The sequence below is a fragment of the Panthera leo genome, chromosome A3 (assembly GCF_018350215.1).
Source record: "Panthera leo isolate Ple1 chromosome A3, P.leo_Ple1_pat1.1, whole genome shotgun sequence".
NCBI lineage: Eukaryota > Metazoa > Chordata > Mammalia > Carnivora > Felidae > Panthera > Panthera leo.
The window spans coordinates 97,674,293-97,687,728 of NC_056681.1; the positions used below are offsets into that span (position 1 = coordinate 97,674,293).

Consider the following 13,436-nt stretch of genomic DNA (forward strand, 5'->3'; position numbering starts at 1 on the left):
GTCAGGGAGGAATATGCATGGACATTGGTGACTGAACATGTTAATAATGAAATCTGATGGTTGTTTTAATTATCAGCTAATTTTAGGATTCAGTGATTCCAAAAAAATAGAACGTATGTATTCTTTTTGCTTATTCTTTCATATTTCATACTCGAGGCTCTCCCTTTCAAGTGTCCTGTCATAAAAATGCCTGTCTATAGGTGATATAAGTGCAACGCAGATACAGAGTTGTCCATGCCCTGCTGACTCAAATGTGCCCATCTGTCTTTGACCATCATCAAGGCTGACAAACCCCAGTGCCATCACAGTTGTGCCCCAGTGCCCCTTGTCCCCACATCTTGGAAATTACAAATTCAGAATGATAAGTTGCCTCTAACAACACTGGAAAGTAGTATTCCTAAAAGAGCAAGCAGCACAGGGTTCCATAAAGCTATGTTTGCTTCTTGATTAATGCCACTTATCACTAAATTCTAAGCCCCCACAATACAGATTTCAAGCCCAGAATGTGTCTTACATTTCTACTTTCGTACACTCTCACCAATGTAGAACAGAGGTTCAGTAAGTACAGGGCTGAAAGTGGCCTGCGATCAGAGACCCATGCCATGGATCTTTTCTTTTCTTTCTTTAATTTTTGTATATTGTCCCACCATTTCTCATCTGGAAAAAATAGCCTTGCCATTCTCCTTTCTAATTAAATTAATTAGACCTTGGAGTCTTTTTCAGCATTTCAGCTGCATTTTTAGTAATTGTTTGTATAACTTCAACACAGGTTTCCTCCTTCTAGCACAGATTTTTTTAAAGAAGTTAGGTATTGTGGCATCGGATATGGAAATAAAACCTGACAACAACCTTCCATTTATAATCAGACAATATTCACAGGCTTTCATTATTAAAAACATGCTTGTTTCAATGGATGTTCAGAATTATTCGAAAAAGAAAAGTAGAGAAATTGGGAATAGATTTTTATTTAAAATATAAGAACAGAATGTTATTATTAAAAATTCAGAACTGTGGAGATAAAATTTGCAGAGAGCTTTTGGGAATTATTAAACCTCATTATTCCTATATGATATGCTAAACTTGAAGATACCTAATTCATACCTAGATGAACATTGCCAGCTAAACTTAATGTTCTGTAAGCATGGATTAATAATTTGTGTTTCCCTCCTGGAATCCCATTTTGTACCCCAAAATTGCTAGCTGTAAATGTTATGGGAAATGCTTAATAATCATATATAATAGCTATTGTAGATGCACAAGGCAGAGTAGCAAACGGGGAGATTTGGGCTTCACTGGACAACGAAGAGAGCAAATCAGCCTAAATAGTGTCGAGTGAAGATATGAAGGGTCACACGACTGACCCTTGAATATGAATATGAAAATGGGTGTGAATATAAACAAACATAAACATCAATATAAATATATATGTAAATATCAGTGGGACATCAATGTACCAATTTTTTATGTATGGTTGTTGTACAGACTGTAGATTCATAAAGCTTCTTGAGATAACAAGATATATTTATATGAATATTTTGAGCAATTTCAATTTCTAGTCATAGAATTTTAACATAAACAATGCTTGTAATTGAAAATTCTTTCCTTGGGTCACCTGGGTGGCTCAGTCGGTTAAGTGCCCTACTTCAGCTCAGGTCATCAACTCATGGCTTGTGAGTTCGAGCCCCGTGTCGGGCTCTGTGCTGACAGCTCAGTCTGGAGCCTGCTTCAGATTCTGTGTCTCCCTCTCTCTCTGCCCCTCCCTTGCTCATGTTCTCTCTCTCACTCTCTTCTGTCTCTCGCTCTTGCTCTCTCTCTCAAGAATAAACAAACATTAAAAAAATAAAAAAGAAAATTATTTCCAGGGTAAATACTACTTCCCACCACCCACCTTGTTTTTCGCACTACTGATTATCTCCTTATTATGTCTTGAGTCTGGCTTTTTCTCCCACTATTGAAATAGTTTTTCAGAACTCAACAATATCTCCTAATTGTCTAAATTTTCTCCATAATTATTTTCCTTAATTCTCTTCATCATTTGGTAAATTGCTCAGTCAGCCACATACTTGTTGAAATTTCCAGCTTCCTTTGTTACATTTCTATAGTATTGCAGTGTGGTTGGATATTTTATTTCTCTAAGTGTCCCTTCCTTTTCTGATTTACTTCCATTTGTTCCTATTTTTTTCCAAAACAGTGCATCACTGAGGATTATTGCCCAGGGATCAGTGCTCTAATCTCCATGCTTCTTTTTATCATTCTTGCTTCAAACATCCATGCTTCCAAATTTTATCTGCATTTGACTTACATTTAAATCTATTTTTTGACACTGCTTTTCTATTGTTCTAGTGATGAGTAACCACTTATACTTCACATCTTTAACATATGTGGCATGTGGTTATCTTTAATGCAACTTAACCAAAACTGAGCAGTAACCATTTTCCTCTTAAATCCCATACCTAGTGATTTAAAATTATTTCTTTGTTAATAATTATCCAGACTTCAAATTATGAATCTATTTCTGTCTGTTTACTCATAAAAAGTCCTAAAATGTCATCACAAGTCCCCAATGTGATTTCTCATATCAGCTCCTATTATTCCATGTTTACTTTATTACCTAATATCAAATACTGTAAAATATTCTTACTACCCTATGCCATACTATAACTGCTTTTATTCCTTATATTTCAACATACCCTTTTACTAGAAAACAAAACAAAACAAAACAAAAACGCCTATAGTAAGATTCAGTACTCTTGCATAGTAAGTAAGAGCCTAGGTAGTCTTTCAAAATATTGTCTGTATTAATCGATTTCATCTATTCCTATGTATATTCACTTATTTCTTAATTCCAGGAGACATGCATTGCTTCATGTTGTTATGTAAATGACATTGTAAAAAATATCCAAATGTTTTATAGAACACTTATTAATTACAAGATGAAAAATTTCTCATCACATTGGAGAAAGCAGAGACATCTTAATCAAGTGACTCAATTCAACATCATCTATAATGTGTATAAATGACATCATCTGTACCCTGATATAAGTCAGCTGAGAAGGAAAAAGCATTATCTATATAATATCACTACCAAAGTATTCAGTCTGAATCTAATCATGAGAAATCATGAGAATCTAATTAGAGTGATTCAAATTGAGGGACTTCTATAAGCCATCTGGCTTTATCTCTTTGAAAATGTCAGTGTAATAAAAACTGAAAAAAAAGAAATAACTAAAATAGGGCAAACTCCTAGATTAATAAATAAAAAAAGGGACATGACAACTAAATGAAATAATTAAATCTTAATTAGATCCTGATTTAAAAAAAAATAGGAAGAACTTTATTCAGATTTGTCTTTGTCTGACTAATTTCATGTAGTATAATATTCTCTGTGTCCACCATGTTATCACAAGTGGTAAGATTTCATTTCTTTGTGCCTAAATGATAATCCAGTGTGTGTGTGTGCAAGCCACATCCATTCATCTATTGATGGACATTTGAGTTGCTTCCATTTCTTGGCTATTTTAAATAATGCTGCGATAAACATAGGGGTACAGATATCTTTTCAAATTAGTATATTTTAATTTTCTTTGGGTAAATTCCCAGTACTGGAATTATTGGATCATATGGCATTTTTACTTTTAATTTTTTGAAGAAACTTCATATTATTTTCTACAAAGGTTGTGCCAATTTACTTTCCCACCAACAACGCACAAAGATTCCCTTTTCTCTCCATCTTCCTCAACACTTGTTACTTCTTGTCTTTTTGATGCCAGCCATTTTGACTGGTATTAGATGATATCTCATTGTGGTTTTGATTTCATTTTTGTGTGGAATCTAAAAAACAAAACAAATGAACAAAGACTTTTTTAAAGTATTATTTTTAATTGAAGTATAATAAACATACAGTGTTATTAATTTCAAGTGTACTACAATCTCTTAAATAGGACAAACTGGTAGTTGCCAGAGGGGAAATGGGGATGGATGGGTGAAATAGATGAAAAGGCTTAAGAGGTGCAAACTTGCTGTTCTAAAATAAATGTCAATTAAAAGAATTATATATCTATCTATAGAGATAGAGACAAAGACAGATAGACATGGATATAAAGGGTGCCTGGGTGGCTCAGTCAGTTAAGCCTCCAACTTAGGCTCAGGTCATGATCTAGCGGTTCGTGGGTTTGAGCTCGGCATGGGCTCTGTGCTGACAGCTCAGAGCCTGGAGAGAGCCTGTATTGGATCTCCCCGTCTCTCTACCCCTCCCTCCTTTCACACTCTCTCTCTAGTTCTCAAAAATAAACATTAAAAAAAAATTAAAAAAAAAATAAGTCAAGGTGATGAAAAGCAGAGTGTAGGGAATACAGTTAATAATATTGTAGTAACATGGGATGGTGATAGATGGTGAGTTTACACTTGCTGTGGTGAGCACTGAATAATGCATAAAATTATCAATCACTATGTTGTCTACCTGAATCTAATATAACCGTGTGTATCAGCTATACTTCAAAAAAAAAAAAAAAAAAAAAAAAAAAAAAAAAGAAAGAAAGAAATAGCCAAATGATAGATGGGGGAAAAAGGAGGGAAGAAAGGGAGGAAAGAGGGAAAGAAAGAGTAAAGATACAAAGAAAGGAGACAAAAAGGTAAAAAAAATAACTTTATTGAAGAAATTTATGCTATTTAAATATGGCTACAAATTTATTCAAAGAGGTAAGATTTTTCTCAGTCTCTTCCCTGGAATCCCTCAGTCTAGTTCCTCTTGACTCTCATGCTTAAAATGGTAATTTTTTGTAGCATTTTATTGTGTGTTAACAGTTCTTCACAATTTGATAATCTTTCTTAACAACTATCTGCAGTAGGTGGTGTCAATCCAGAAATAAAGATTTATATTCTGCACCTATAACAAGGTAGATGTGACATGGCAACAGTCTTTTCTCTTCCCAAGAACACAAGCATTGTTGACTCCTGGCAAAGAGCCTCCTTGTGTGGTAGTAGCAGAGCACTTTATACTTGCCAAAGAATTTTTGTATGTTATCGTATTTCAGCCTGGCTACATACCTGTGAATTTGACAGGACAGGGCTTATTATCATTATCTTACACAGAGTAAGAAGGGAATCCATAGCTTTTATAAATGTTACATTCTTCTCTGATTAAAAAATAATCAGTGCTATAAAAATTCAAATAATATAGAATTATATAATGTAGAAAAATTTTAAATTCTTTGAAGTCCACTTGAAGGATAACCCTCAGTGAAGATAACCATGCCTAAATGAACGTTTCTTCAATAATTTTAGTAAATTTACTTTACATTATTTGTGTTTTTCTTTTTTTTTCTTTTTTAAAAAATTTTTTTAATGTTTATTTGTTTTTGAGACAGAGAGAGACAGAGCATGAACAGGGGAGGAGCAGAGAGAGAGGGAGACACAGAATCTGAAACAGGCTCCAGGCTCTGAGCTGTCAGCACAGAACCCGACACGGGGCTTGAACTCACGGACCGTGAGATCATGACCTGAGCTGAAGTCGGATGCTTAACCGACCAAGCCACCCAGGCACCCCTAATGTTTTTCTTTAAAAATCTTTTTTAATATTTGTTTATTTTTGAGAGAGAGAGACAGACAGACAGACAGACAGCATGCTTGTGGGGGAGGGGCAGAGAGAGAAGGAGACAAAGAATCTGAAGCAAGCTCCAGGCTCTGAGCTGTCAGCACAGAGCCTGACGCAGGTTTCGAACTCACGGACTCAAGATCATGACCTGAGCTGAAGTCGGACACTGAACCAACTGAGCAACCCAGGCACCCTGTTTTTTTTTTTCTTTTTTTTAAACAAAATTTTGGTTATTTTATGAATGTTGGAGTTCATTGTGTTCTTTATCTCTTAGAAATGTATCCTGGGTATCTATTCATGTCATGACATACAGAGCTAAAATTCTTTTTTAAAATGTTTTTAACGTTTATTTTTGAGAGAAAAAGAGAAAAAGAGAGAGAAACACAGACAGAGGGCAACACAGAATGGGAAGCAGTTTCCAGGCCCTGAGCTGTCAGCACAGAGCCCGATCTGGGTCTGTAACAAACTGCAAGATCATGACCTGAGGCTAAGTTGAATGCTTAACTGACTGAGCCACCCAGGGGCCCCTAGAGTTAAAATTATTTTTAATTATGAGTCACATATTCAATATGGATGGGTATTTCAGGTCTCTGAGCCACCCAGGCACCCCGAGCAATTTGTAATTATACAGGAACAATAGAGTATTATCAATTAGAGTCACCATGTCATACTTTAGAACTTCAGACCTGATTTATTTTATAACTTAAAGTTAGTACCCTTTTACCATCTACTCATTTCCCTTACCTTTCCATGCCTGGAAAACACCATTCTGTTCTGTTTCTGAGTTATCAGTACTGCTTTATTTATTACATTTTATATATAATTAATACCATGTGGTATTTGTCTTCCTCTGGCTTATATCACTTTGAATAATGTCCTCCAAGTTCACCCATGGTGTTGCAAAGGCCAGCATCTCCTTCATTTTTAAGGCTGAAAAGTGTGTGTGTGTGTGTGTTGGGGGGCGGGTGGTGTATCACATCTTCACTCATCTGTTGATGGCCTCTTAGCTTGTTTTCATATCTTGGCTGTTGTGACTAATGCTTCAGTCAGCATGGGAGCACCATATTTAGTACAAGCTGTTAATTGTGTTTCCCTGTAGGTGAGGAGATGGAATACCTGTTTATGGCTCCAAGGGGAAGATTGCAGTCAGCACCTAGATGCATACTGATTAGGTGCTGAATTCTCAGGCATTTACAAACTGCTTAGTTTGCTGTAGTTCTAGGGGACTTGTGTATCTAAGCCATGAGCTGTCATATCTGTGTGACTTGGGTACCATGCTTTGAGTGACAACCATAAAAATTTGGAGTGCTAGGTATGTGCACAAGTTCCTTCCAGGGAAGTACTGTCAACTTGACTTTATTGTTGGAGTGAGCTGGAGGGAAAAGGTGGAGAAGTGCCCACCAGCTTCCCTGGGCTCCAGGGAGGATCACAGCCAGCCCCTAAAAACATGTTAATCAGAAGCAAGTATGCAATCACACTCCTTCAATGGAAAGACTTGGGATGGGTGTTTTCCCTGCTTCCTCTCTGCTGATGCATGGGGAATAGTCATAGTGAATGCTCATATGCCCATTTAAGAACTGCTTCTTTGTTTGCTCTAGTTCTGTGGGACTTGTGTCTTATTGGCTTTTAGAGCTAGGTGTTTAGGGTGATTGTCCCTTGGGTCGCCTTAAAAGTTGTGCTGCTAGATGTCCAGTCCAAGCCCTTTGATCCTAAGGGAGAAGCTGAAACTTACTGGTTTTCTTTTGGTTATATGGCAATGTGCCAGGGGTGAAGTTTATGGTGAGAGTGTCTCAGCCTTTCCTACCTGTTTCGATGTGGTTATTTTCTCTTTCACTCAGTCTGTAAGAGTCACTCACCTGGTTTCTGGATTTCTCTCAGAGGGGGTTGCTGTATGTGTCGGTGTAAATTTGGTGCATTTGTGGGAGCAGGGGAGTTCAGGAGCCACCTACTTCATCATCCAGGTCCCTCCACTCTGTGAAGAGTAAATTTTATATAGGTTACTCCCCTATATACAAGACATTCATAGTTTCACTATTACTTATGCAGTAGAGTCCTAACCTAGTTAGCTTTACAAAACTATTTGTTACCTTTCTCTGACTCACCTTTATAACCTCCCCTCTGTCATTTTCTAATACTCTCTGCTCAAATAAAATGGAACTGTTGTCATTCTTTCAGTTCCCCGTGATTCTGCACATACACTTCCTTGGCTGGTATACCGATTCCCTCTTCAGAAATTATCACTACCACCTGCAAGGTCCCTGTCACATATTACCTATTCTGTGAAGCTTACCCTGATAAGACTGTTGGAATGGCACTTTCTTCCATGTTTCAGTAACCTGTGTCCTTAGTGCATTATGGTTCTGACATACCACCATCTTGTTTTATCAGATAATTGGGTTTGCATGATGATCCTTTACATACTAGATATTAATTTTGAAACAGTGACTGAAACACCATATGCTTTCTTTCCTGTATTTGTAAAATGGAGATGGTAATATCTCAAATACATAGAATTGTTGGGAACATTAGGTTTATGTATGTAAAATATTTCTCACAGCACCTGCAGTATACTAAGAAATCAGTAAGTAATAGCTGTAATAATTTATATTTTTAACATTTACTTATTATTGAGAGACAGAGACAGAGACAGAGCATGAACAGGGGAGGGGTTGAGAGATGGGGAGACACAGAATCCAAAGCAGGCTCTAGGCTCTGAGCTGTCAGCACAGAGCCCGACACGGGGCTCAAACTCACAAACCATGAAATCATGACCTGACCCGAAGTTGGACGCTCAACCCACAGAGCCACCCAGGCGCCCTGATAGCTGTAATCATTTAATATCATTTATTCAAATGTATGTCCCTACTACATGTAGCTAAAGAAGAAAAGACACCCTATTACTTCGTGTTTTAATTGTATTCAATAGGATTTTTCTTCAAGAGTGTAAGTTTCTGAAGTATAGAAACGGTTTCTTAAGCTACTTTGCCTTCTGAAATAACCAAATGTGCTCCACAGAATAAATAAATAATATTTATTTACTGAATGAATAAATGATACGAATGAATAACTCATTTAGGTTGCTGTTGGTTCTGTGCTCTGTACATAATGTTGTTGTGCAGAACAGAATTGGTGGACGGATTTCCATTATAGCCTTGTCAGAACTACAGCATTAGCACTTTTCCCAGCTATGCTATAAATAGGCAAATAACTGCTTTAATTAAGGCTTTTGGGAAAAAAAAAATCTTTCTTTTCCCCAAACGATCTCCTGACAAAATGTGATGATTTTCATATGTATATATGTGTACATATTTGTGTGTTTATTATGTATAATATGTACACATATGTATATGTAATATGTATCATGTATTATATAGATGCATGTGTATGTATATATGTGTGTGTGTGTATGTGTTATATATATATATATATATATATATATATATATATATATATGACTCAGTTATATTTCAGTGAGGCAAGGAAGGAAGATTCACCCTATGCTTTAAGTACCTAAAAGCTTATCTTTTTCTTGAAACTGGATTTGGTAGATAGTAAGAAAAGGAGTAACAGGACATTTAAAGGAGAGTGAGAGAGTGAGATTTACCTTTTATCAGAGGTAGGGTTGACAGAGAAAGAAAAAGCTTTTTTTTAAACTTTATTATTTTGAGAGACAGAGAGAATGCGTGAGTAGAGAGGGGCAGAAAAAGAGGAAGAAAGAGAGAGAATCCCAAGTAGTCTGTGCTGTCAGCACAAAGCCAGACATGGGGGCTGATCCCACAAACCATGAGATCATGACCTGAGCCAAAATCAAGAAGTGGAGGCTTAACCAACTGAGCCAACCAGGTGCCCCAAAACTCCTTTTTTGTACCAGAATAAATCTTTCCTGCATCCCTAGAACATTTGTATGTGGGCTTAAGTAATGCATGAACATTTATATTATGAATGAAGATATTGGGGAGGAGATTCCTGGCTTAAAGAGTGTTCAAATGTTTCTATATTACTGTTGTTCAATAGAGATTTCTGTGATAGTGGAACTATTACTGATTAGCACTGTCAAATATGGCAGCCCTAACCACATGAGGCTACTTAGCACTTACAATTTTGTTTGTGCAGGTAAGAAATTTATATTTAAATTAAATTTTCATTAATTCAAGTTTAAATAACTGCGTATGGCTACTGACTACTTACTGGACAGCACAGATCTATATTATCTTGTGTGTGTGTGTGTGTGTGTGTGTGTATTGTTCTATACAAATAGTGATAATCATTTCTTTCACAGGTTTCCCCAGGTTTGGCACCCTTTGACTTTTTCAAGAAAATTTAGAAAGTTCCAGCATCCAATCATTTGTCTTGAGTATTCTTTCTGCTCATTAGAGTAATTTCAGTGTTCAGTTTCACGAGTCAACCTGTCAGTAAGCAGTGTGCACACACTTCCCACATCTGAAATGCTATAATTAACTCAAGAGAATTTTATCATAAATAAATGCAAGGGATTTTGTTTCAAGGCACGCAAATTCATTTGGGGGTAAAAATGCACACATACAAGAACTTTTATAAAGAAATATCAATGCTTGCCAGTTTAGTACAAACTTAAATCCAAGCTAACTTACCAGAGACAAGATCCTTCCAGTAAGGAAAAAAAAAAGTCCTTATTGTTACAAATTTGTTGATAACAATTCCATGCTAGACACTGGTTTGAAAAAAAATCTTGTGCATATTTGGAAATTCCATTTCAAAACTGTAAGAAAATACAGTTTTAATATCTATTCTGGGTTATTTATTGCTGCTAAGAGATCATGCAATGAAAACGATTATCTGCCTTCAAAGGCCTAATTGCTAGAAAAGAAAAAATTATACACTTTGAGAAAAACCATGGGCTTTTACACTAGTTATATAGTCCATCTTATATGTTCTTTTTTCTTCTTGTTTCTGTCTCTAGATAGAAAAACAAATGATAAAATTTTCTTGACGTTAGAGAGCTGGAGATGCTGAAAGTTTCAATTTTTCCTTGGTTTTAATAATGTGATTAGAGGAGATTCTCTTTAAGGATATGAAGAGCAAGGTTTGTAACCTCCAGTGAAATCAAATTGTCACCTAAATTTAAGTGAGAAGTTCCAGGAATGGAGACACTTGGAAGCAGTAGACCAGTTGGAATTCTAGTCTGACATACTCAATGATCTGGGTCATTTACTTAAGGAAGAATAAACTATTTAGCATATAAAAAGAGGCACAGGCCTTGACATTCTATAGAATCAGGCAAGACTACCTAATATTAATGTCAGTGGTATGTATTATTGCAATATTTCTATCTATCTATTCATTATTTATTATTTATTTATTTATTTATTTATTTATTTATTTATTTATATTTTTAAAATTTTGTTTATTTATTTTATTATTTTTTAAAGTTTATTTATTTTTGAGAGACAGAGAGTATGTGAGCAGGGGAGGAGCAGAGAGAGAGGGAGACCCAGAATCTGAAGGTGCTCCAGCCTCTGAGCTGTCAGCACAGAGCCGATGCGGGGCTCGGACACATGAGCTGTGAGATCATGACCTGAGCTGAAGTCACATGCTTAACCAACTGAACGACCCAGGTACCCCTCCTTATTTTTTTTAAGTTTATTTATTTATTTTGAGAGAGAGACATAGCATATAAGTAGGGGAAGACAGAGAAAGAGGAAGAGAGGGAGAATCCTAAGCAGGCTGTGCAGTGTAAGCACAGAGTCCAAAGTAGGTCTCAGACTCAAGAAACGTTGAGATCATGATCTGAGCCATAATCAAGAGTCAGATATTTAACTGACTGAATCACCCAGGTGTCCTGTGTTATTTATTTTAAAAGCACTGTATAGATTTTAAAATTCCTTTCTGGTTTAAGTCTTGATTGATGATGTCTGTACATAACAGGAAGCATGAGGTACACGTTCACTTTTATCTTGGTGGAAAGTAAATGAGAAACATTTAGGACAAGATCCTTAAAGAAGAATATAACACATTTTACTCCTCTCTCTCTCTCCCCCCCTCCCTCCCTCCCTCCCCCTCTCTCCCTCTCTCCCTCTCCCTCTCTCCCTCTCTCCCTCTCCCTCTCTCCCTCTCTCCCTCTCTCCCTCTCTCCCTCTCTCCCTCTCCCCCTCTCCCCCTCTCCCCCTCTCCCCCTCTCCCCCTCTCCCCCTCTCCCCCTCTCCCTCTCCCTCTCCCTCTCCCTCTCCCTCTCCCTCTCCCTCTCTCCCTCTCCCTCTCCCTCTCTCCCTCTCCCTCTCCCTCTCTCTCTCTCTCTCTCTCTCTCTGTTTCTCTGTATATATACAGCAGAGACAGATACATATATATATATATATATACATATATACATATATATATATATACACAGCTGAGAGACATATATATACATATACATATACATATACATATACATATACATATACATATACATATACACATACAGAGAGAGAGAGAGGGAGAGAAAGAATCCCAAACAGCCTCCACGCTGTCAGCGCAGAGCCTGACATGGGGCTCAAACCCATGAACCTTGAGGTCATGACCTGAGCTAAAATCCAGAGTTGGATACTTAACCAGCTGAGCCACCCAGGCACCCCTACTCAACTATATTTTTTTAAACTTCAACTTTTTTATTAGATCAGTTGAATAATATTTAAATGGAAAACCATCTGAACAAGATTTTAGGATGTGAATATATTATGTTAAAATTGTGCACTGTGGTTTCATGGTGATAGTCTCATCTGTATAGAAAACCACATAAACTTAGTAATATTAAGATTCTCTACTTCTTTTGTTTTATAATTTTATATTCTCATAGTATATAAAGGATAGCTGAATAATAAAAAAAGTGCTGTTATTGGATGCAGACATTGTTGACAACCCCCCTTCAGTAATATGTTTCATCTGGTGTTCAAAACGCCAATGAGTCTGTTTTATCCAGTTCATCCTTGTAAGTCAGAGAATGCATGGGATGAGTCTATACCTGTGAATCTTAGGAAATCTTATGAATCTTAGAAATTTGTTTGGTTTGGATTTATAACCTTGCTGTGAGCCTTCATTTCATATCACTGTGGTAGCTGACTCTTCTATTTGGTGACCAGGAAGTATGTGGTAATTTCTATCCAGCTGCTAAAGCTATTACACATTTCAGAGAAGGTTTCTGTAAAGCATACTCTGCATGGCAATTGACAGTCTTTTAGCAGCCCAGCATAGTGGACAATTCACACTAATAGTCACAGACTGATCTTCCCAGAGGAGTCATTCGACAGGGACATCTGAAATCATCCTATTTTTAATCTATTTTGAAAATCAAAGATCCCACCATTTCTGAATTTCTTAAGGTCATTGGTCTACTTTATGTTTCCTGTGATAGATAGCTTAATCTAGCTTGGAGGTGAAAGATGCAGTTAAGAAAGCAAAGTGAAGAAAAGAATTTTGAAATGCAGCACTTGCAGCTTTAAAGGCTAATAATGACCATAAAGGATGCAGTGATAACAAAATGTTTCTCTCATCCTTGCGGGGACTATTGGTTGCTAACAGAGAATGCACAGTAATGTGGCTCTCTGGTTTTATGTTCATAGTAGTTGTGTATTTTTTCCTTATTCCTAGTAAGTGTCTTCAGAAAAACTTTAGTAAGGGAAACTGTGTGTGTGTGTGTGTGTGTGTGTGTGTGTATGTGTGTGTGTATGTGTGTGTGTGTGTGTTTAAACCATTTAATGTTTTTATTTGATACAGTTTTTTTTTTCATTTTCCATTTAAGAAATTTTAAGCAATCTCTACACCCAGCATGGGGATCCAACTTACAATCCTGAGATCAAGAGTTGTGTGCTCTGCTAACTGAGTCAGCTG

At 36.6% G+C, this 13,436-nt stretch overlaps 1 long non-coding RNA gene across 1 annotated transcript in view; it reads right to left on the bottom strand.

The window, feature by feature from the left end:
• Positions 1-3,658: 3,658 nt before the first annotated feature.
• The window catches only part of LOC122215085, a 45,692-nt gene continuing 35,914 nt past the window's right edge, over positions 3,659-13,436 (bottom strand). The window contains exons 6-7 of the long non-coding RNA XR_006200230.1: positions 7,450-7,565; positions 3,659-3,831 (exon numbers count right to left, since the gene is read on the bottom strand). This is a non-coding gene — a long non-coding RNA (uncharacterized LOC122215085). The remainder of the gene's footprint in view (positions 3,832-7,449; positions 7,566-13,436) is intronic.